Source organism: Microtus oregoni, unplaced genomic scaffold (genome assembly GCF_018167655.1).
Source record: "Microtus oregoni isolate MIOR12 unplaced genomic scaffold, Mior012 000046F_ref0000063, whole genome shotgun sequence".
NCBI lineage: Eukaryota > Metazoa > Chordata > Mammalia > Rodentia > Cricetidae > Microtus > Microtus oregoni.
In genome coordinates, this window is record NW_024543220.1 from 1,571,355 (window position 1) to 1,596,432 (window position 25,078).

A 25,078-nucleotide genomic window follows, 5' to 3' on the forward strand; every position below is an offset into this window, starting at 1 on the left:
TATTACTGAGACGACCTACAATGAGTCCAGGGAGGTGTCCAGCCTCCTCCTATTTGGTCACTTCTAGGTCGTGTTTCAGCAGAGGTCAGACCGGTAGAGAAAGAAGAGGGTTGGGTCACCTGGCTGAAAAAAGTGAGAAGTGATATAGACTTCAACACAGTGGCCAGTGTGCTGAGGTGGTGTTCATCAAGGTATTGATGTAACTTACTGAGGCAATAGGACCAGAGGGCATCAAATGTTTGAATTTTGTCTCTTGGTCCAAATGTTTTACCTAAGAAATACATGCTATTGAATGAAAGAAGTTGAATAGTATCCTAAATGGCTACAACTTCTAATTATCAAAACAAGGCTGACTTTGACATAGAGGCAAAACTCTGCCAAACACTGTCATTTCTGACCTCTCCAGAAGGAAAGCATCCAGCAGCCTGCACTGAAACAGAATAAGGGTAGAAGGAAGCAGCTCTGACCCTTCCTGACATCAGAATATTTGCTCTTAAATTCTACATCCATTGTTTGCCCTTAATTCTTAACATGCTGAGATAATTAACTTGATAAATAAAAATTTGTGTTCAATGAACCCATACCCTTTCCTTCTTCTAAAAGGGACTGTGATTGGTAATTTTCTTTGTTATTTAGGAAGAAATAGTTAAGGATAATAGAAATGTACAAAGTCAGTATTATCTTGGTACCAAAACCAAAGAACCAAGTAAAAGATAAAATTATAGGTCTATATCACTAATGAACATGGATGCAGAAGTTTTCAATGAAATACTTCCAAACCAAATTCAATAATATATCAAAAAAAGATTATCCACCATTATCAAGTTGACTTCATCCCAGAGATACAGGGATGGTTCAACATTTGTAAATCAATAAACATAACCAGCAAATAAACAGACTCAAGGACAGCAACCACACAATTGTCTAATTAACTGCAGGAAAGTCTTTTGACAAAATTTAACATCCCCTTAAAATGGAAGTCCTGGAGAATCTAGGAACATAGGAGATAATAGCTCAACATAATATAAGCAATATACAGCAATCCAATAGCCAGCATCATGCTAAACAGAATAAAACTCAAAATCAGGGACAAATCAAGATGTCCACATTTCCCACTACATATCATTTTCTAATCTCAATAATTTGTAAGTAAGAATTTTTTTTCCTATCCACTAACATGATTTGTTTGCCACCAGGTAGTTCTTTATGTCTGTGCAGAAGATTTTTCCTTGGATATGATTTTTCTTCTTTTCTTCCTCGTCTTCTTCCATTCTGTTTCCTATAAAGCAAATGGAAATCTGCATGGCTTGAAGTTGGGAATGTGTCACAGGCGATTTTATTGCTTCTGAGCATCCTAGGGTGTACTCACCAAAGCTAAGATGCAGTCTCTCACTGACCGAGTTATGTGGTTGGCAACTATACATTATAAACCATAGAATTGGAGATTGTATTTTATTCAGTTTTCTTCTCAGAACCTCTTGCTGTGCCTGATACTTAGTGACATGAATGAGTGATAATTTTAAACACGTATGAAGTTAGAATGTTTGAGTAAACACGAGCATGTTGGGCAGTGGGCCCTGACCTAATGGGAGTGTGTTTTTGGGTAGAGTTAGCCCTCTCCACAGAAGAGCCACTTTTAGCCCTGGCATAAGAATGCCACCTTTGATACGACAGAACTGGTCTCATCTGAGTCAGCCAGTGTCATGTATCCCTCCCCAGCTCCGCTTCCTGGCAACACTCTCTCATCTGAAGGGTTTTTCACAAAGGAGAGGCACTTTTGTGGGTTTCTTGGTGTCCTCCTTCAGTGAATCTGCTGGAGAAGATCGGATCATTACTCATGAGAACAGTAATTAATTTCAAAGTTTGAGGAAATGTTAGGACATTCGTTACATCCTAAGCCTTAAGGGCATTCTCCTCCATCATCCTGTGAAGTGGTTTGCACAGCTGATAGGTGTGTGTTGGCCGCACTTGATCTGACTGGTGTGAGTGATGGATAGATCCGAAGCTGCTCTGTTGTCTTGGTTCAAGTTTAAGCATGGATTCCGTGTCCTCATTTTCATTGCGTTTCCGCTCTGCTATTGTTCTTTAGGGAAGTCCTAGTGCAGGCTTGTGGGGGTACCTTGGGCTGTCCCATAGCTCTCCAAATGCTCTTGGCTAGAGGACTCTGCCCTCTCTTGTTGGAAGGTGTCAGGGCATGTCTCTCTCTGGCCTCACTGCAGGCTTTCCTGCTGTACACTCTGCTTGCTCTCCCAGCTCTTCCAGACTGTGTCTTCTGGCTGAAGCCTGGTCTCCAGGTCCCTTGGTTCTCAGCTCATTAGAGAGAAATCACACCTCGTGCTGTGCTGCTTTGGGTATGTGGCAATGTCTTACAAAGACTTCTGGCAGGTGGCTCTTCATTTTATTCAATCTCTCTTCCCTAGGGCTCTGGCACAATGCCCTGGAGCCACAAGACTGGATACTCAAAGCAATACATCCCTCTGCATTTGGAATGACCAGCTACTCACTCTGACTTATAATCCTTGGCCCAAGCTTGTGCAATGACTTTTTTGTCAGAATAAATATTTTTTCCAGGTACTCTTGTTGGTTCCACACACACTTTTTTTTTTTTTTTTGGTTTTTCGAGACAGGGTTTATCTGTGGTTTTGGAGCCTGTCCTGGAACTAGCTCTGTAGACCAGGCTGGTCTCGAACTCACAGAGATCCGCCTGTCTCTGTCTCCCGAGTGCTAGGATTAAAGGCGTGTGCCACCACCGCCTGGCCCACACACACTTCTGGAAGGCCTGGAGAGGAACAGAGAGAGGTAAGGCTGGAAGTACACTGGACAGATTCTGAATTCGGATCAGCATTTCCCCAGCTCTAAGGTGCAGCTGCTCTATTGACCCTCAGGACATGCCAGACAAATCTAAAGCCCAGGCACTGCTGGTCTGGGCAGCGTAGATGCTCACAGGCTGATTCTGTGTCTCTAGGGAACCACTATTTAGAGCCTGATTCAGATTCCTGCACAGACCAGTATTCCAAAGACCATCCTAATTGCAATGTCATTGTGGACTTTGGCCTGCAATGAACTTGTCTTTAGAATCCTTTCCGTTCCAATAGAACATCCCCATTGTCTTAGTGTGTGGGTGCACCCCTCGTGGTCCTGAGTTCCTTGCTCGTGCTCCGTCTCCTTCTGCTCCTGATTTGGACCTTGAGATTTCTGTCCGGTGCTCCCGTGTGGGTCTCTGTCTCTGTCTCCTTTCATCGCCTGATGAAGGTTAATATTCCTGAGGATGCCTATGTGTTTGTCTTTGGATTCACCTTCTTATTTAGCTTCTCTAGGAACATGAATTATAAGCTCAATGTCCTTTATTTATGGCTAGAAACCAAATATGAGTGAGTACATCCCATGTTCCTCTTTTTGGGTCTGGCTTACCTCACTCAGGATAGTGTTTTCTATTTCCATCCATTTGTATGCAAAATTCAAGAAGTCCTTGTTTTTTACTGCTGAGTAATACTCTAATATGTATATATTCCATACTTTCTTCATCCATTCTTCCGTTGAAGGGCATCTAGGTTGTTTCCAGGTTCTGGCTATTACAAACAATGCTGCCATGAACATAGTTGAGCATATACTTTTGTTGTATGATAGGGCATCTCTTGGGTATATTCCCAAGAGTGGTATTGCTGGATCCAGGGGTAGGTTGATCCCGAATTTCCTGAGAAACCGAAACACTGCTTTCCAGAGTGGTTGCACAAGTTTGCATTCCCACCAGCAATGGGTGAGTGTACCCCTTTCTCCACAACCTCTCCAGCAAAGGCTATCATTGGTGTTTTTTATTTTCGCCATTCTGACAGGTGTAAGGTGGTATCTTAAAGTTGTCTTGATTTGCATTTCCCTGATCGCTAAGGAAGTTGAGCATGACCTTAAGTGTCTTTTGGCCATTTGAAGTTCCAGCTGGCCTAGGTCTGAAAAAGCATGGGATAAATCCGGACTAGCTGAACATAGAGGACAATGAGGAATACTGAGAATTCAAGAACAATTGCAGTGGGTTTTTGATCCTACTGCACGTACTGGCTTTGTGGGTGCCTAGGCAGTTTGGATGCTCACCTTACGAGACCTGGATAGAGGTGGGCAGTCCTTGGGCTTCCCACAGGTCAGGGAACCCTGATTGCTCTTCGAGCAGATGAGGGAGGGGGAATTGATCGGGGGAGGGGGAGGGAAATGGGAAGCGGTTGTGGGGACGAGGCAGAAATCCTTAATAAATAAATAAATAAATAAAAAAAAGAAAGAAAAATAAATAAATAAATAAAAAAAAAAAAAAAAAAAAAAAAGAATCCTTTCCGTTCAAAATGTTAATTTCTTAAAACCTTTTAGGTCCTCAAAACTTGTCTTCTTTCCTTACCATGGAGATTTAACAGTATGAAAGGGAAGGGAATAGTTTGGGGTGTGTATGCAGTGGCAGAAAAGGAAAGAATTGTCTATATATGATGGATTCCAGTTCTTTTTTTTTAATTTCAAAAAAATTTTTATTAAGCTTTTTTTCCCATTTATTTGACATCCCGACCTCTGCTGTCTCCCCTTCTGTTCCCTAGCCCCCACCTCCTCCTGTCCCCCCATCCATTCCTCCTCTGTTTCTGTTTAGAAAGGAGCAGGCTTCCCATGGATGTCAACAAGCATGGCATATCAAGTTGAGGTAGGACTAAGCTCCTCCCTTTGTATTAAGGCTGGACAAGGAACCCAGTATGGGGACTAGGTTCCCAAAAGCCAGCCCAAGCCTTAGCGACATGCTCTGGTCCCACTACTAGGAGTCCCGCAAACAGACCAAGCTACATAACTGTCACACATGTGTAGAGGGCCCAGGTGGGTCCCATGCAGGCTCCCTAGCTGTCGAGACCAGTTCATTTTATGGCCAAAGAGTAAAAGTCATGAGTAAGAAACCAAAACTCATCCCATGGTGTGGGGAAGTGCCAAAACCTGAGAGGATGGTACTGTTAGCCATAACCTCAGGACTGTGACTCTGTGTGCCTTAGTGTTGGAAAATCCACAAGATTGTGTCTGATAAACACAGCTGATAGGAGGTGACACCTGACAGGGCTGTGGACCGTGAAGCTGAGGTATGGGGTAGCTGGTCCTGGGCATTTGCTTCTCTTTCCTCATGAACTCTTTTGACCTAGAGTGTCCTCTACCTATGTTTTCGATACGTTAACACATAGTTTACTTATCTTGATTAGTTTCTTTGCTATCAGCCAATCTTATGGCATGGTGTCTATGCTGGCAGAATGCCCCGTCAGTGCCTCTGGTCTCTTGTTCATTCATGAAGATCAAAGCCCTTTGCTAAATTCCAGCTCGTGGCTAAGCAAGGCATGGTCTCTCAGAAGATGGAGCTGTGGGAAGGGTGCTTTGTCCTCACAGTGAGTACTTTCAGCAGGGTTGCGAGTGGTACTGGCCATTCTAATGTCAGGGGCACTGGGCCCTGTGGCAGCTCTCAGGAGAGGCTGTGGCTAGCATGGCAGAACATTCCAAATCCTTGTGATAGGCAAGAGCTCTTGTCCCCGGAGAAATTCTTCTAGGAGATGCTTATGAAGTCACTTTCGGTACACTTAATTTATTTTTTCTTTTGTTGAAAATAGGATTTTCTTTCCTCATAAAATATATCCTCTTTATGGTTTCCCCTCCCTCTACTCCTTCCAGTTCCTTCTCCCCTCCCCTCCCATCTGCTTCTATGCCTTTCTTTCTCTCATTAGGAAACAGACAGGTTTCTAAGGGATAAAATAAAATAAAACATTGACCCTTGCAGCTTCTGGATTGTGTAAGATGACTAAAATTTTTTGAGACAAAGTCTCATGTAGTTAATGCTGGCTTCAGATTTTCTGTGTAGCCGATGGTGACCTTGAACTCCTGATCCTCCTGTGTCCATCTCCCCAGTGCTAGGATGTTAGGCTTACACTACCGCGCTTGAGGGACTGAATGTAGGATTTCATGCATGCCAGGAAGGCACTCTAGTGACTGGGCCATGTCTTCAGCCTGCTGAACCCTCATGTACCTTAACTTGAGGACTTTTTCAGCTACTCTTTGAAACAGGCATTTCTATTCTCCATCTGCATAAGAGGAAACTGAGTCAGAGAGAAATCCAGAGGCTTGCTGCTGACTTAAAACCTAGGCCTTCTGGCCTTCAGCCTTGGGCTTCTCCTTCCCTTACGCCATACATCTGTATGCACAGCTCTGTCCTTCCCTAGGTGTTATGAGGAGATAAAACAGAAATAAGCTTACGTTCTAGTTGGGATAAGCTGCAAACAACATCCATTAAGACAGTCATTTGAGAGCTGATTGCTCTGTGCTGGTGATTGTGACCTTGAAGTACTCACATGAGAGGACACAGAAATTACAGGCTGCTTTGCAAAGTCTGGGATGCACTGTGGATTGAAGATAAGCCCGGAGAGAATCAAGGTCACATACTTGCCCAAATTCTGGAAGCCCTGCAAACAGTCAGAGTTATTTGTTGGTAATACTGAGCTGGAAGCGATCCTGGAGCCCCGCTTGCTGCCTGAGGAAGGTCCAGGGCTGCAGTACCTGGTGTGGAATTAGCTGATAATGAAGAGTAATTCCGAACTGAGGAGGTCACTGCGTCTTTTGAAAAGACGAGAGTGATGGAGCCAGCACAGCTCTGAAGGTGCATTTCATCTTCCCAACAGTGGTGTGCAGAGCTGGCTGAGGACATCACGAGAGGCTTTCTGAGCCCTTTTAAACATAACCTAGAAGGGACATCAAATGATAAGAGTGACTCTCTTACTTGCAATGTAGTAGCACATAGCCAGAGGCAGGACTTCAAGAGCTATTTCTAAGAGCAATACTCTAATGGGCTGGCTGCGCGAGGCACATGCATGAAGACAGTTCTAAGCACTGGCCAATAGGACTCCCAAGAGACAGCCAGGAGTGAATGCAAAGAATAGCAGCAATGTAGGATGGGGCTAGTTCAGCCTGTGAAGACATCCCAACAGGCAGAGCAGCATCTAGGATACCATGTCTACTATTGAGTCAAAGCCTGAGGAGCCAGGACTGAGCTTCCAATGGTCCAGTGGGGCTAGGTGTACCGTCACCTTTGATGGCATCTGGCGGGGCAGGGGAAAGAGAGTCCTCAGCTTGGAGGAACAGGTGAATTACAGGGTCACCCGCAGTCTGCTTCAAGTCAAGGGTGCATAAGAAAGGGGCCCATTTATCAGAGCTATGCTCAGTCAGCAAAGTTGGTGTGAGAACCATAGTGCTGGCTCCACCTCGGCTCCGGGGTGCACTTGTCCGTGTATTGTATATGACTATCCTCTGAGTTAAGCAGCTGCCTTCTTGGGGAGTTCAGTCGCTTCCCCTTGCAAAAGGATTGTCTAAGCTGGGCCTTCGGAACAATGGAAACTTATGGGTGTCTACACTACCGGGAAGTCGACTCTCTCTCCTCCATAGTGGATGAGCATTTGCATATCTGCTTAGATATCTCCAAGCAGGAACATGATACACATGTGTATCCACCTGTGTGCCTGTCGAATGGTTTGCCACACCATGAGTCCTCCCCGCCTCCAGGAGGGAATGTTAACAGGCCCAGTCTTGTGAGGGTCGTGTGGGATAATCCACAGGTGCTTTGCTTTCAAGATGACAGTGGCACTGGAGGACAGAGTTCCCAAACTCTCCCAGTTCTCTAGCCATGAATGACCACCGGTGCTAGTCTCCTTATGTTTCCACACGGAGGTAGGTATGCATTTGCAAACACACCCCTGCGTCGACTTGTGTGTATGTCTACCCAATACCTCTCATCCCCCTTAACACCATAAGTTTAATGCCGTTCTATACCTTGCCTGTGTTTCACTTAATCTGTCTTGTAAGTCTTTCCAGGTCATTTTATGAAGAGTTCTGCCTCTTTTCAATGGGCTGCACAGCCTCCCCTTGTGCACATATTCCATAATCTATTTAATCAGCCTTCTATTGCTGGAAACTCGGCGAATTCTTTTAAGCAGAGTGGCAATGAATAACCTTGTACATATGTCATTTCACACCTGTGAGATCGCATCTCTTAGATAAATTACTAAAAGTGGAATTTCTGGGTCAAGTTGAGCCTTTGTAATTCTGAGAGATGTTGATGAATTGCTCCCCAGAGAGGTTGAACAAATTTACAAAATTTATCCTGCAACAGCGGCAGCCTGTGAAAGTCTTGTCTTTTCTTCACCGAGCCCATTCAGGGTGCTATCAAGGCTTTGGTTAAAATGATGCTTTCAAATGACATCTCATTGCAGATTTAACATATGATTCCCTTATACTGAGTGGCTGTGAACATCTTCTCATGTGCTTAAGAGACAGTTCTATTTCCAAGGATGACCCATTCATCTCTTTGGCTCATTTTAAAATAGGACTGGTTTGTGTTTCTTCTATAAATCTGCAGGTGCTTCTTGGGTAAGATAAGTTTGTCTTTTTTAATAATATACATTGCAAATATTTCCTTCTACTTCTCTCTTCATTTGCTACTGTCATGTTTGGCTCTGTGAAATTTTGTCTTTTTCTGTAGTCCATTTTTAAACCTTTCCTTTTATGGATATTGGAGTGTAAGTGACAAAGGCTTTGCTTTCCCTGTTGGTTGGTTTGTGTTGACTTCACACAAACCTATACATACCTGGGAAGAAGGAATGTCCATTGAAGAATTGCCTCCATCAAACTGGCCTGTGGGCATGTCTATGGAGCATTTTCTTGATTGCTAATTCATGATAGAGGATCCAGTCATGGTGCCATGCCTATGTTGGTGGGCCTGGGCTGTCTAAGAAAGGTAACTGCCCTGGTGGTGTTGGCACACACCTTCAATCCCAGTACTCAGGAGGCAGAGGCAGGCAGATAACTATGAGTTTGAGGCCAGCCTGGTCTACAAAGAGAGTTTCAGGACAGTCAGCTGTACACAGAGAAACCTTGTCTTGAAAAACAAAACAAAAGAAAGGAAGTTAGTTAGGTAGTAAGCAGCGTTCCTCTGTGGTTTCTGCTCCAAGCCCCTGCCTTGAGTTACTGCCTCAGTTAAAAGTGAGCCAAATAAACCCTTTCCTCCCCAAGTAGCGTTGATCATGGTGTTTATCACAGCAATAGAAAGCCGACTAGAACGTTCTCCAAGGCTCATAAAGATTTTCTCATTGCTTCTTCTAGTAATTTTGATTTGATTTTTTTCCCTCTAAGAAATATTTGATGCATTTGGAGTTTATTTTGGTTTGAATTACATAGGGTGCACTTAGTTTTATTTATTCCCAGAGGTTTGTCCAGTTTTCTGAACACTGTTAATTGAAGAATCCATCTTTTTTTCTCCCATTGAGAATGCTGCTATTAGTATAAATTCCCACGTAGTTTGGGCTGAACTGGATTATATAAACTCTGTATTTCCATCTAACTATGTTGCGTACCTCCTGCGGGGGAGGGGGGAGGTAATCGGGGTTCTGTTGGAGAAGGGAGAGACAGAGGGCTCCAGATGTGTGGAGGACTATTCTCTTGGAAAGGGGACCTAGGTGTTGTTGCTTGGGGCAAACACACACCCACACACACACATCCACCCCCCACACACAGACAGAAAGAGAGAGAGAGGGAGACAGAGAGACAGAGACATATACATAGACACAGAGATACATACAGAGAGACAAACATAGAAAGACAAAGCGGAGGGAGAGAGCGAGGAAGAGAGAGAGATATCTCAGAGCAAAAGGAAATAAAAAATATTCACAATTTCTGTTTCTTTAGGCATGAAAACATAAGCAATTAGAAAATTCTCCAGTGCTAACCACCCAAACCTTCTTCCATTTCATCGCCCAATCCCTGCCATGGTCTCTTTCCCTTCAAATTTGCCCCCTACCTTCTCAATCTGCCCTGCTCCTGCTTCCAGCCCCTGCATGGAACCATTCCACTCTTGGCTCCGCTTCCTAGAGCCTGAATCCCTTGAGGAAGCTTTCTTTCCAGGCTATATGGCACCAGTTCTGTTCATTCCAGTGGCTGGAGCGGCTCCCTGAGGTCTTGCAAAAGGAGATTAGAGACAGTGGTCTACCTTATTGCCCTGTTTCTGTGTGCTGGATGCTGATCCCGGCGAAGCATGGAGGGAGGGAAGGAGCCCAGGTGCTGGAGGATCGGTGCTCTTAGGGAGACAGTTACTTCACCACAATACGCAGGTCCTCTCCACTCACCTAGCCTGGATGTCTGGGGTGTATTCCATTAGGTTAGGGATTTGGGGACCCAACTTCAACCACTAAATATCATTGTTATAGGTCAAAGCTGAGTCTTACACCTTACTTTTCTGGGTGTGCCAAGCATCAAACTATATTTCATTCCATGTTCCGCCTTTGTGCCTGGGAACATCTCAGACAGAGGTCAGGAGGTAGGTTCAAGATCACTGGTGTAATTGATATTCAAAGGGCTAGAAAAAGGGGGTAGTCAGTTTGGTCCTTAGGCCAAGAACATGTTTCAGGATGTAACTAGAATTAGGGTAAAAGGAGAGGTGTTCAGAGCTGGGACTGGGGCTGAGGAAAGATGCCAGAGACATGGCTGAGAAGAAGCTGAGCATCTGTACACCAGGCAAGAAGACAGACTGACAGGAGAGGCTGTGCCATGGGCTATTTATCTCTAGTTAAACCAGTGCAGGTATGTGCTTGCTGTAGGGCAGATCTTAAAGGGCAGACTTAGCAACTGACTTAGATACACCTTTGTCCTCCATGGGACTGCAGGGTAAGGGTGGCAGTAGTCATTATGAAACGCCTCCTGTTTGCCGGGTACTAAGCACTTTGCCTGTGTTAATTCATTACATTATCACAACGTATCTCAAGGAGTAGATGGCCCACTCCTTCAAAGTCAAGACACTCAGGCATAGAGGGCTTCATTAATTTGACCAAAATCACACACTCAGAAAGTCTCAAGGCCAGGGTCTAAGTGCAGGCATGCTGGCCCATGTCTCAGGCTCTTGTCTGTGACCATGGCTGTTGCCATCAAAGAGAATGAATGAATCAGTCATTACTCTTACTGTTATTTCTGTTCCTTGATATAGAATAAATGGCCACTTTAGCACTTTTAATCTAGCCACTGAAACACGCAGGTAGTTTATTCTGTGAGTAGTGACATGAAGAGAAACATAATTTCTCTGTTCAATCTCTTCCTATCCTTACCATGGCATTTAGCTTCGGTTTCAAACCAAGGTATCCAGGGCATGAGAAGGAAAACAACCACTTGGGTTTGGTTTCTCATGTGCACCCCAGTTTATCCCGATTCTGACCCAGACACACAAAGATGCCCCTGCACACACATACCCTCCCCACTGAATTGCTGAGTAGAGGGGTAAATCAGTATCCCATATTTCAACTTCCTTTTTTAAATAAGAAGTGAAAAACCAAGGCATCTGGACCCCCCCCCCCCATAGCTCAAAGCAAGTATTCATTCAGGAAACACCTGAATGAATTCAGGGTGTGGTCAGAAACACCTAATTTCCATTTGACTTCCCCTGGCTTCTTAGGGAGATGCACATGGAGATGGCAGATGCCCAGTGGACTAAGTGGGTCCAAGCTTCTGTCATCAGATCTTGACCTCACACCCAGAGGCAGCAGCTGGAGGTAGCAGCGGCGTTGCCCCTCTCCTGCCTTCTGTGGCTCTGGTGACTCACGAGCAACCATTTCACCTTTGTCTGAAGAAGCCTGGATGACAAATCCCCAACCCTGTTTATCTTCTCACGTCCCTCCCTTTAAGACGGCCACCTCATGTGGAATTCTTAATGTAAAGGAAATGAATGTTTCCCCGTGGCCCAGGAGCTGGGGATTCTTATCAAAAGTGACATGGAAAAAGTATCAGGCTGGCCTCCCCCCTTTCACAGGTCCATTCTTTCTAGCTGCTGCCTGGCTCCATCACTGTCTCCCCATCTCCAGATCTGTCTCCACTTCTGAGCCCCTGGAGAGAAAGCATGAGCTCATTGTTTTCCATGAAAAACCAGATCTGGTCTCCTTCTCGCCTCGTTTGTCTGTCAGCGCCCAGAGATGGATGTTCCTTCCACCAGTCGAAAGTGTTCATGGGGGAGCTGCAGACTCCGTGTGGGTGTCTGTGTGCTGCTGGGGAGGGCGCCATGGTTAGGGCAGTGGCAGCTTGCAGGGCTGAACTTTCTAGAAGGTTATTAGGGGTGTGATGGGAATGCAGGAACAGATTATTTACTGCACCCTAAGTGGCAATTTAAAGCCATACCTCACCTTCTCATTCTTTCCCATGAAGTGTGTCTCAGGCTAGAAAATACATGAACCAAATAGAGAACAGGAGGCCAGAAGCTAGCAGGGTTGATGGGGCAATCACAGTGACAGCTCATTCTTCATTTTCTTTTGTGAGGAAGTGACTATAAATGATATTTTAAAAAGTCTCATTTAAAATCTACAAAAGGACTTAGAAGATGGGGAAAAAAGACATCCAGTGTCCAGGAATGAAGAAGTAGTATTAAAAAGGTCACACTTTGCACCAAAAATGAGGCGACCTTTAGTCCAAAAAGTTGCAGAATGTTAGATTCTGCGATCTTTAGTCAAAGCAGAGCGTCTTTAGAAAGCAATGGAAAGACGGTGGTGAGCAACGGAGGGAGATGCTGGAGGAATGGAAACCACAGACTGTGGTGTCCTCTGCTGCTATGAGAGAGGTAGAGTTGTCACCTTCCTTTTGGTTTATGAGTTGGAAAGTCGGTGACCAGATGAAGTGGAGGACAGTACAGGCCATGTAATTCGGTGTAGCTCTGCCTATTTAAGGAGTATCTAGGATGGTTCAGAGGGCGCAGTGGGGTCCAAGGTGCTAGGACCCATGCTCAGAGTTTCAAGACTAAAAGATTCCAGGGACACAGACCAGAAGCCACGGGGAGGGAGCTCTGGAAAGTCATCTAAGGTGTTATTAAGCATGTGGTGGAGGAGCTGCTCAGCCAGGAACCAAGATTCTGAGAGGTCAAACGAGATGTGCCAAGTTGCCGTAGTCTCCTTTAGGGGTTTGGTTCTTACGTTTGTTGATCAGGGTGAAGGGTTTGTAAGTCAAAGTCTTTCATGATGGCGGCTAAAGTGAGGAAATAGGCGGGGCATAGGCAGACTCCCAGAGAGCTTTCTTATAATGGGTTACTTTCTGCTCACATGGGGGTTTTGTGCATGCTTGGGCAGAGTTCCCCTCAACCCCACTGTGTGGGGAGATTTTTAGCAATGGCTTGGATGAGAATGGGGATAGCCTGCTGATAGAGCATGTGGTCGTAATTGCTAATTTGTAGAATGACAAGATCATGATCCAAAAATTCCTTCAGGGGCTGGAATAAATAGAAGATTCTGCACCAAGCTAATAAACTGAAAAAAAAAAAAAACCAAAAAGGAAAAATCACCACTACCACCAAAAAACAACCCAAACCAAAAAACCCAAAGACTGTTACACAGGCATAGGTAGGATTTGGATCAATTAAGTCCATTTTTTGAAAACTGCTTGGCATATCCTTTGGGATGATCAGCTCTGTGATTAGACTATCCATAAGGCCAAGAAGAAATGAAACCAAACCCTTTTCCCACCAAGCTACTTTTGGTCATGGTGTCTATCACAAAATAGAAAGAAACTAGAACACCCTCCAAGGCTCAATAAAGACTTTCTCATTGTTTCTTGTATGTTTTGGCTAGATCTTTTGTTTTTCTCAAAGAAATATTTGATCATCTTTGCAGTGAGAGCACCTAGATTGGAAGTCCATGGTCACATAACTTACACAAATCTGACTGTCTGTGGGGATGCCTGCCAATACTCTATGGCACTGGTGGAGAGTCTCACCCATAGGCTGGGCTTTCAAAGTGATCAGTGTGGTGATGGGTTTTGCATATGTGTGGGAGAACTTGGGACTCTTCAGTTGGAAGGAATGGAGAGTCAGGGTTGGGGTGGGGCATGAGAGTTGTTTTCAAATATTTACAGACTGTTGTAAGAAGCAGGATGCATGTCTCCAGAGGCATAACTAATAAATGATAAGAACTTTTATTGAATGCTCACGGTGGAGCAGGTTTCACATGGGCTATCTCATTTATTTCTCATCAATTTTATGAGCAGATCACCACCAATATCTGCATTTTGCAGTGGAAGAAATGGAAGCACTGGGAGGTTGACCAGTTGTCTCAAAGCTTCCTGCTGTCAAGTAAATAGAGACTGGAATGTGGCTGAGATTCTAGCGTGGAGTTGATACTGCCAGCATTTTGTCTTCTGTGCCTGTGTATTACTTCAATGCTTGCCTCTCTGCAGCCTATGAGGGAGCTATGGAAGCAAACATTTCATCTTTCTCTGATATAAGAACAGTAGAGTCTGTTTATGCTGCAAATCCCCACAAATGGAAATGTTCTGATTTATACAAAAAGCACTGTGGAACCTTGGAGGGTCCCCACTATTCTCCAGAAGATTTTGATTTCCTCTGGTTTTTTTTTCATGCGTGAGTACTGTGTGACACTTAGTAGTGTACATGGTAGATTTGAATCCCAGCTTTGCTACCTGAGGGGTGTGTGTTGAGCAGGGTGTCTCTCTAACTAAACTTTTGTTTCTTCATCTGTGAAATGGGGGAAATGATAGTGCCTGACTTTTGTACTTCATACAGTACCAAACACAGAAAGCACTTACTAAGCAATAACTGATATAAAGTAAGTGTAAATTGTCAAGCACCAACTTTACCATTAATATTAGTAAACAAGGTGAGCCTTTATTGGCTGCTCACTGTGGATGGAGTTTATATACTCTTCTATCTTAAAGCTTTTACTAGAGCTTTAAGATTCTTACATGATTCTTATACAAATAGCTGTTCAACATTTCTTCCTCATAATGGAGAGTGGGCTAGGTTAAGAGAAGGTGTATGCAGGGCCTGGAATGTGGCAGCAGGGGGGAATGGGACATGATGATTTTGAAAAACGAAATTCTGCATGTGCAATCAGAAGGGCTCCTGAACACTACTCATAACCAACACTAATGTAACACAGGATGGAAAGGAATTAAATATTTAGGATTCAGTCTATGTAGTGCATACAAAGCAACATTAAAAGGCTATACTGATACCACAAGCTCAAGACTAAAGCAGGTAAAAATGGAATGCCTTGAAAAGCATCACAAGTAAAGATGCAGCAAACACTTCCTTGATAAGAAGAGAACAGTTAGACTGGGTTGGCAGCAGCTGGAAGCCCTGCAAATCTTTCATAGCAGAACATCTGGGAGGAGCAGAAGGTGCTGAATAGAAGACACGGGGGAGGTGGCAGGGGTGCTTCTTGTGATGAGCTTCTGTGGAGAGTTGCTTCTTTAGTAGAGTTCTTGCCAACATTGCTAGCTGGTTGTCTAAGGTGGGCCCTGCCCACTTCGTCCATCAGTTTCTTTGGGGATGGGCTGATGGAGGTGTGGGATCTACTGGGCCAGCCTGTCTTCCTGATCCCTTGGAGTCACCCTGGTTTTCTGCCTGCCCTTTTTATCATCCCCAGTCTCAAACCTTTAACCTCCTGACACAACCTTCCACCAATCAGGAGTCAGTATAGTGATGTCTAGAGGCTTGGGATGGGGACCACAGTTTACATCTGGTTACCTCCTGGCCGCTAGAGGGTGTTCAGGGATGGAGCTTCATTTATCCAAATATCCACTTTATTTTTCTGAAAAGCAGGGTGTTTCCCTCATGGAGGTGTTGTGTGATGTCAACATGGGCTAATGGTAGAGTAACTAACCTGTGCTAAGTACGAAAAAAAAAAGAACCTTTGGGGCCTGGAAATGTATCTTAGTCAGTGAATTGCTTTCCTTGCATCGTGTTTGAGCCCCAGAATCCAGGTAAAAATTTCAAGCACAGAAGTGTGCCCTTGTAATCATGGTGTTGGGGAGGTGGCAATAGGAGAATCCATGAGACTTGCTGGCCATTGCAATAGCTGGATTGATGAGCTCCAGGTTTAGACCTAGAGAGACTCTGTCTCTAAAAATAAAGTGTACAGTGACTAAGGAAGACACCCAGGATTGCACTCTGGCCTCTATGCACACACATGCTTCTACACAATGCTTCCCACATGTCGCTCTTCATTGGAGGACACCTTTGATGAGTGCACAGACGTAGCTGATGCTCTACTCTTCCATCCTTGCTTTTCTGTCCCTGCTCTTCATGTGCTCATTGCCCCTCAGAGCTCATGCTCTGCCAGCTTCCTAGATCATAGTGTGACATTTGATCAGTCATCACGTAGACCTCTAAATGTTGTTCTGTGTCTTGGTAGGACCATGTTTGATGAGCCTGAGCTGTCTCCTTCCATCAGTCTCAGGGTCAACACTGATAATACTTTCTTATTTGCTGAGTTCTTACTACCTGCAGGGATGACACTCAGGACTGATGTGAGTTTTGACATGCATGCCTTGGGTCTTAAAGGAAGGATTTACAGTCGAGAATGAACAGAACTGTCTTGTTCCATTCCCAGTTCCCAGCACTCCCTTTGCCGCTGAAGACTTAGGGGCAGAGGTGAGGTAGGGAGAGCATGACGAATCATGCTAACAAGAAGGAGAGGGGTGTGTCTAGAAGGGGCTAGATCTAGGGACGTGCTTGTGGAAGAGAGGAAAGAGGAAGAGGTGTGTGCTCCCTCTGCCCTTCCCAGTTAGCCCGCACCTTCAGCCTTCACCCCTCCCCAGCCACTTAAGCAGCCCAGGCTGAAGCTCCTCCCTCACTTCCAGTTGAATTCAGACACTGGGGGTGCTGTCAGGAGTCTGCAGGTGGGAGCAGTGAGAGGGTATGTGCTTGCTCTCTGGCTAGTACTCTTTGTTCACATGGCCACCGTCTACAGGTTTTGGTTGCAATGACCTCCTCAGCCCCTCACGGCCTAGGTTCTGCTAGCTCTTTTGCTCTCAGTCACGGATTTCTTCTACTATCCCCCTCTAGTTTCTAAGCTGATTTTTGAGGGCAATACAGCATTGTTTCTTACAGGCATGATGCTGTAATCAGATCTCTAGAGCTTATTTGTTTTTACATAGTTGAAGTTTCACACTTTTTGAACAATACTTCGTTCCCCTCTCCATTTGTGCGAGCTTGACTAATTCAGATCCCTCACTTGAGTTGGGTCATGCAGTGTTTGGTTCTTCCATGTATCCATACATTCTGACATCACCTTTTAAAGGCTGAATAGCATTTTTTTACATGGATAAAATGGATATACCACAGTTTTCCCATCCATTCATCTATCCATTGACCATAATTCCTTCTTTAGCTGTTGCGAATGATGTTGTAATAACTACAGGAGAACAAATGTCTCTTTGAGATACAGACTTTAATTCCTTTGGATATTGATTAGTTGGTCCTATGGTAGCTCCGTTTTAAAGTTTCTGAGGACCCTCCATACAGCCTTCCATACTAACTGAATAATTTATATCCCTAGTATGCAAGGACTTCTGTTTCCATTTCTTGCTGAGGCAGGGTCTCACTACATAGCCCTGGCTGACCAGGAACTCACAGAGATCCCCCTGCCTCTACATCCTGAGTGCTAGAATTAAATGTATGGAGCACCACACCTAGCTGACTGTCTCTCTCTCTCTCTCTCTCTTCCCTAACACTTTTATTTTATGGTAGTAGCCATTTAACAGGTGTAAGGTGATAGATACTTCATCATGTTTTGGATGTGCATTTGTGCATCACTCCTAATGGTTAGTGATACTGAGCCTCTTCCAGGCACCTGCTGATTATTTAAATGTCTTCTTTGGCAAAATGTCACTCAAGTCTTTGCCCATTTTATAATAAGGTTTTTTTTTTGTGTGTGTGTGTGTGTGTGTGTGTGAAATTGTCTTTTAAAAACTCTCTTCCGTCATCTGTTAGAGTGTTTTGTGTCTTACTGGGACACTGGTCTATAGGTAGGAGGGCCATGAAAGAGGCCACGGGGGTGGAGTTGGGGAGGGAGGTGGCTGCACTTCGGTCACTGGCCAAGTCTCCCTCAGTTGCCACTTTTTAAGGGCCTTGGAATCTCAGGGATGGAATTCAACTGGTGGTAAAGGCACCTTTGTCCTCCTTTTCTGATGAGACTCTCAGCTGCCCTCTTGCCTTTCAGATAGCCCTCTCCAAAACTCACCGCGTGGAAACCTGTCTGTAGCCAGAAGCTCATGTTCTGGGCACATGTATTGGGTGCCCAGATGGTGCCAGCACACTGACAGGACCTGCAGACACATGGATAAATATTTTGCCTTTCCTTTTAGGCAATATTTGAATCTATCCAATTTAATTGCTGTCAAAGCCAGGATGCTTATAATCCTGAGACAAAGCAAACAATGGGAGTTCCTGGGGGGCATTCTTGCGTTCCAGACTGGCTCTTTAGCCACCACCTTGATTTCTTGGTCTTTCTGAGTGTTATGAGGTTCCTCTCGTTGGCTAGGTGGGCTGCAGGTGGAGAGGCCATAGGGGCACTACCTTATTTCAGTTCTCCTATAACCCATAGCAATTCGCTGGGCTTTTGTTGAGGCTAAGAAAATCTGACCTCAGCTAAGAAATCAGGCGCTCTTCTCAGATGTGAGTGACAGGCACCAATCTCATCACAAATGGCTTCTGGTTTTGGGCTCCAAGGCTGGGTCCAGAGAACAGTTTGTTTGATTTTTAAATTATTACATGTAGGGGTACAGTTAGATCACATAGCATTTTTGTTGTGCAAATTAGATCAGGGCAGCCCCTCTGGCAGGGGCGGGGTCTCCCCAGCCTTGCCCCACCATAGTGCAGGGTTTGACAAACAGTGCAGCAGCTGGCTTTAGACACCCAGGTACTCCAGGAGGTTCCATTATGCAGACCACAACCTGCCCAACTGTAACTACTCAATCCATTGCTGGGAATTCTTCTTTTAATCTTCTACTTTTTATATCTGCATCTGGTCCTTCTTTTCTATTTCCTCACCCCAGCAAAAAGAAAGACCAGTTGACCTACATTTGCCAGATATATCGAGGCATGGATCTATGATTGATGTGGTTAGCTTCTGCCTTTCTGTGATTGACAAGTCTCTCCTTGTTCACAGAGTGTGAATGCTAGTCTCCCAGAGTTCTGCAATCATCACCTCCTTGTAACCATCACCATTTCATTTTGCCCCAGTTGCTTTAGTTCCTTGCATGTAATAAGTTCAGTAAGACTCTGTACATTGTGACCTTCCAAAGGGTGCTTTGTGGTACCAAAGGGTGCTTTGTGGTAGTCATGCCTGGCTCCAGAGTGCCTGGCATTGGTGTATGCCCTGTGCGAGAGTTAAAGATGGATGGACAAGACAGTGTCTGTGCCCTTGAGACACACAGTGGGAGAGTGAGGAGTGTAAACAGAGAAGTCACAGCCAATGGTGTCTTCCCATCCTGAGAAGGTGGAGAAGAGGAGAGGCGAGTCCAGCCCCCAGCCGCAGTGCTTCCCTGATGGTAGGGAAGGCTTTGCCTGGAAGTTGCCAAGTGAGTGTCCTTCCAGAAACTGTCCTCAGAAGCCTCTGACAGAGCAGGTGATCACGTTTCCTTCCTATAATGTGGGGCAGGGTAGCTGAGTGGAGGGAGGTTCTGGGTAGGCAACCCTGACTTCTTATCCTGCCCAAGTCACTTAACTGTCTTATCTCACCACTTCCTTACCATGTGCAAAATAGGGAGACAACGATAATAGGTATAACCTACTCAGTGATGTCATACAGTGGATTCTATGGAATATTATCTCTATTGGCGTTGTTGAGACAAGTACAGAAACCAGGAATAAGTTCTAAGTGTGTTGAGAATGCTGGTTTCCCCAGCTTCAGGGCGCCTGGATGGGGTGTTTCAGCTGTTTATCCCAGGGTGTTCTCTATACATCACCATGTGTGCTGTGACATACGTAAGGTTGGAAATCACATAACTGTGCTGTTAGCCTAGGTAGGCTTTATTTTACTTTTGTCATCTGACAATGGGGATACATTCTGAAAAATCTGTCCACAGGAGATTTTGATTTACTTTGTGAATTGTGTAGAGTGTGTTTACACGAACTAAGATTGCCATGACATCAGACATCAGCAGGTGCTGTTATCTTAGGGGACCCCTTATCCTGTCTGTGGCCTGGCTTTGCTTGAAGCGCTGTGTTGCATATGACTTTATTAGGATAACCGACATGGAGAAGTGGGTATAAAGAAGAAAGATAAGATCCCAGGGACATTTCTGAAGTAGGGTAGACAGAATTTGATGACTAGGAAAGAAGGGTCTCCCAGGGAGGAGGTGGCTTCAGGGATGATGTTATAGATAGAGGGAAGATGATGCTTTTAATAGAAATGATGTAACTCTAGTGCAGGCCTGTGGGGTGGGTTTGAGTTGAAGCAGGGGGGATTGTCTGGTAGGTTTGTTTTCTGGACCAGTCAAGAGAGGAGGGCAGGCTGAGGTGTAAGAAGGTGTGAAGGGGAGGAGGGGGGAGTGCCAGGGCATGTGAAAAGCCACAGGGGCTTTGTAGAGGGCCTAAAAACTGAAGGTACCGGGAAAGAGTGCACAGCAGTCCCCAGAACTTTGTCTCCGGATAGAGACTGTCCTGTTAGAGGAATGTCGGACAATCGCTGGCAACTGGGCAGTTGTCCAAATATGATTTACAATAAAGCATCAGTTTCACAAGGCTTTCTGTAAATTATTGCACTCCACCAATTGCCAGGTTCCCTGCTGACAGTGGGCCAGGGGGTCAAACAATTCAATAAGGTGCCACTAGTTATAAATTGAAAATCAGTGGGGTGCAAAATGGATTACCATCAAAATCCATTCAGGTGAAAAACCAAATTTCAAAACCCCTAACCTTTAAAAACCACCCCCTTCCCGATTCCTCACAATGCTCCGACACTAAGTTTTTAATATCCCCCAGATAAGCAAACATCAATAGCAACCTCAGGAAGTCGAAAGTGAGGAGCAAAGCAGTCCTATCCAGCCTCTTTGGAAACTTGCAAATGTAGTAAGTTATTGAATTAGTTAATACCTTGGCAATTAGATTCCAAAAGAGCAGTCCTCAAACTTAGACAAGAACCACCTGGAAGGCTTTAATGTTTCAGCCAGGCTCTAGCTTGGAGTTTCTGTGTATTCGGGGTTAGGTGGAAGAAGATACCTTTCTAGCAAGTTCCTATGCTCGTGCTACTGGTCCTGGGGCCACCCTTAAGGATGTCTGCCCTAAGATGTAGGAACAGTTTGACTACACAGCGAGCTGATTTAATAGTGACTTAAAATTTTTTCTTTTACTTTTTGAGATTATAATATAATTACACTATTTCCCCCTTGCCTTTCCTTCCTCTAAATCCTTTCAGATACCCTTGTTTACTCTCTTTAAAATATGCATATATATGCATATGTATATATACATATATTCCTAAATATAACCTGCTCAGTCTGCATATGCTATTCATATGTATGTTTAGGGCTGATAATTTGATACTGGATAACTAATTTGTGTGCTTTTCCATGGCTAAGACTATTTCTCCCATGCTCAGCCGTCCTTAGCTGTCTTTCAGTAGCTGAGAGTCTGCCATCTTTTCCCCATTCATCCATATATCTATTGCTGTTGTCCTTGTTCAGCTCATGCTTAGACAGTTATGTCGGTGAAACTATATGTGCTATCATTTTTTCTCCCCCCAATGTAATATTTTTATTGATTATTATTTGGGAATTTTACATCATACACCCCTTACAATTTCCAGTCGTCCCAAGTCAGCTCCCCACCCTTGTGACCTGCCCCACCAAAGAGGAGAAACAGAAACAAAATAAATAAATAAATAAATGAATAAATAGAATGTTCAATTTGTGTTGCCCTGCTCACTGGAGCATGATCAAACTCCCAGTGGCCAGCCCCTTAAAGAAAATGGAGTCCTTCCCCATCCTTTAATCCAGGTACATTGGCTTCCTGTTTATGCCACCTTTCCATTCAGAGGGTGACTTATTGGTTACCTAATCAACAGTTTCGTTACTCTGCAAGAACACACACCATAGCAGCATCATTTGTCATAGTCAGAACCTGGAAAAAACCTAAATGCCCCTCAACCAAAGAATGGATAAGGAAAATGTGGTACATTTACACAGTGGAGTACTATACAGAAGAAAAAACTAATGACATCTTGAAATTTGCAGGCAAATGAATGGAGCTAGAAAACATCTTATTGAGTGAGCTAACCCAGACCCAGAAAGACAATTATCATATATCTTCACTCATAAGTGGTTTCTAGACATAAAGCAAAGAAAACCAGCCTACAATTCACAATCCCAGAAAACCTTGACAACAAAGAGGACCCTAAGAGACACATACATGGATCTAATCTACAAGGGAAACATAAAAAGACAAGATCTCCCGAGTAAATTGGGAGCATGGGGATCATGGGAGAGGGTAGAAGGGGAGGGGAGAGGAAGGGAAGGGAGCAGAGAAAAATATGTGTTATCATTTCCATCACCCAAAATTGCCAGCTCTTTGGCAAAATGCCTAGCCAGCCTAAGTGTTGTCACTTCCGGGTTCCATGGCCACGCATGCATCATCAAGTGTTCAGGCCACGCGAAGAATGGTCATGTGATCTACGTGTGACTGGTCACAAAAGCCCCTGTGTGCAACTTTAGAAAACATTTAAAAACTGAACACGCCTGCTCCACTTTCTTCTCTTCCCCTCTTAATAAACTCTTAAAGTGGGTTCCGTTGTGTGTCTTGTGATCCGTTCTAGCGCTTGATAAATACAATAGGGGTGTAGCTTCTGACATTACTAGGAGACATGGCCTTACAGCAAACTTCCTAATCCTTTGACTCTTACAACCTTTCTTCCCCCTCTTTCAAAATATTCCTTGAGCCTTATATATGGGAGATGTTTTATAGATGTATCTATTTGGACTTTATCAACAGCTCTGCATTTTTATCAACTACAGTTTTCTATAATGGTCATTGTTTCTAAGAGAAGTTTACCTGATCCCGGGTGAGGATTACACTCGTCTGTGGGTATAAGGACAATATTTAGAATGTAGTTAGGGTTGTATGCTGAACCAGGTACTGAGACCAGGGTCATCATGTTCTTTTATTCATGAAACCTGAGAAGAGAATGGCACAATGAAAACTAGGTTGATTTGAAAGCCTTGTGTTGAGGAATGAAGCTAGGAGGATAGAAAGGGGGAAAAAAAAGGCTGCCTTCCATCCCTGCACATTCCAGAAGACTGTCTGCTGAAAGCACAGACAGTACCACTAGGGTGGAAATAAGCCCTTGGTCTGTGTGGAAACGTAAATTTATTTGATTGAAAAATTCCTCTTTTTTCCTTAATTAAAATTTTTCATTCATTTTACATACCAACTGCAGCTTCCCTTCTGCCCTCCTCCCATCCTCTCCCCTCCCCTCCCTTTTGCCTCCCCTCCCCAATCTACCCTCCCTCTACCTCTGTTCAGAAAGGAGCAGGCCTCCCATGGGTGCCAACAAAGCATAGCATAGTAAGTTGAAGTGGGACTAACCTCCACCCTTTGTTTTAAGAATGGGCAAGGTAACCCTGTATGAGGAATATCTTCTGAAGAGCTAGTCAAAGCAGTAGGGACAGGCCCCGCTCCCACGGCCAGGAATCTCACTAGTAGACCATTCCACAGGACCATCACATATGCAGAGGTCCTACGCTGGCCCCATGCAGGCTCCCTAGTCATCAGTCCATGGTCTGTGAATTCCATGAGCAGGCCAGTTGCTTCTGTCAGTTCCCTTATGGTGACCCTAAGCCCCCACCCCTGGTTTTGTACAATCCTTCCTCCCTCTCCTCAACACGATTCCCTGGGCGTGGCCCAGTGATTGGCTGTGGATCTCCGTATCTGTTTCCATCAGTCACTGGATGAAGGCTCTCTGATGGCAATTGGGGTAGTTACCAATCTGATTACAGGAGATGGCAAGTTCAGGCTACCTGCCCACTGCTGCTAGGAGTTTTAGCTGGGATCATCCTTATAGATTTGTGGGAGATCTTTGCATCAGGCACTATCTGACCCTGAAATGCCCCCACTCTCAAGTCATCACTGTTGTTACTCTCCTCCTCCATCCACCCCTCAGACCAATTCCTCATGTTCCCATGCTCACCTGTCTCCGCTCTACCCAGAAGCTTTCCTCTGTTTCCCGTTTCCAGGGAAACTGTGTATCCCCTTAGGGCCCTCCTTGTTACCTAGCCTCTCTGGGACTGTGTGTTGTAGCATGATTATCCTTCACTTTACAGCTACTATCCGCTTAGGAGTGAGTACATACCATGCTTGTCTTTCTGTGTCTGGGTTACCTTCCTCAAGATGATTTTTTTTTTCTAGTTCCACCCATTTGCCTTCAAATTTCCGGCTGTCATTGTTTGTAACAGCTGAGCAATACTCTCCATTGTGTAAATGTAAATAAATTTTCTTTATTCATTCTTCAGTTGGGGGGCATCTGGGTTGTTTCCAGGTTCTGGCTATTATGAACACTGCTGCTCTGAACATAGTTGAGCAAGTGTCCTTGTGGTATAATTGGGCATCTTTTGGGCATATGCCCAAGGATATAGCTGGGTCTTGAAGTAGATTATTCTCAATTTTCTGGGAAACTGCCATATTGATTTCCAAAGTGGCTGTACAAGTTTGAACACCCACAGCAGTGGAGAAGTGTTATCCTGCTCCACATCTTTTCCAGCAGAAGCTGTCACTTGTGTTCTTGATCTTTGCCATTCTGGTGTAAGTTGGAATCTCAGAGTCATTTTGATTTGAATTTCCCTATGGCTAAGGATGATGAACATTTCTTTAAGTGTTTTTCAGCAATTTGAGATCCCTCTGTTGAGAATTCTCTGTTTAGGTCTATACTTTATTTTAAAAATTGGATTATTTGGGTTTTTATACCCAGTTTCTTGAGTTCTTCATATATTTTGAAGATCAGGACTCTGTCAGATGTGGGGCTGGTGAAGATCTTTTTCCATTCTGTAGGCTATTGTTTTGTTTTACTGATAGTGTCTTTTGCCTTAAAAAAAGCTTTTCAGTTTCATGTGGTCCCATTTATTAATTGTTTGTTTCAGTGTCTGTGCTACTGGTGTTCTATCCAGGAAGCTGTCTCCTGTGCCTATGTGTTCATGGCTATTTCTCATTTTCTATTCTATCAGGTTCAGTGTAACTGGATTTATGTTGAGGTCTTTGACCCATTCGGACTTGCATTTTGTGCAG

The 25,078-nt window shown here is 44.4% G+C and overlaps 1 protein-coding gene across 1 annotated transcript in view; it reads left to right on the plus strand.

Moving 5' to 3' along the window:
* The window catches only part of Tmem178b (transmembrane protein 178B), a 388,626-nt gene that overhangs the window by 114,564 nt on the left and 248,984 nt on the right, over positions 1-25,078 (plus strand). The window lies entirely within an intron of this gene.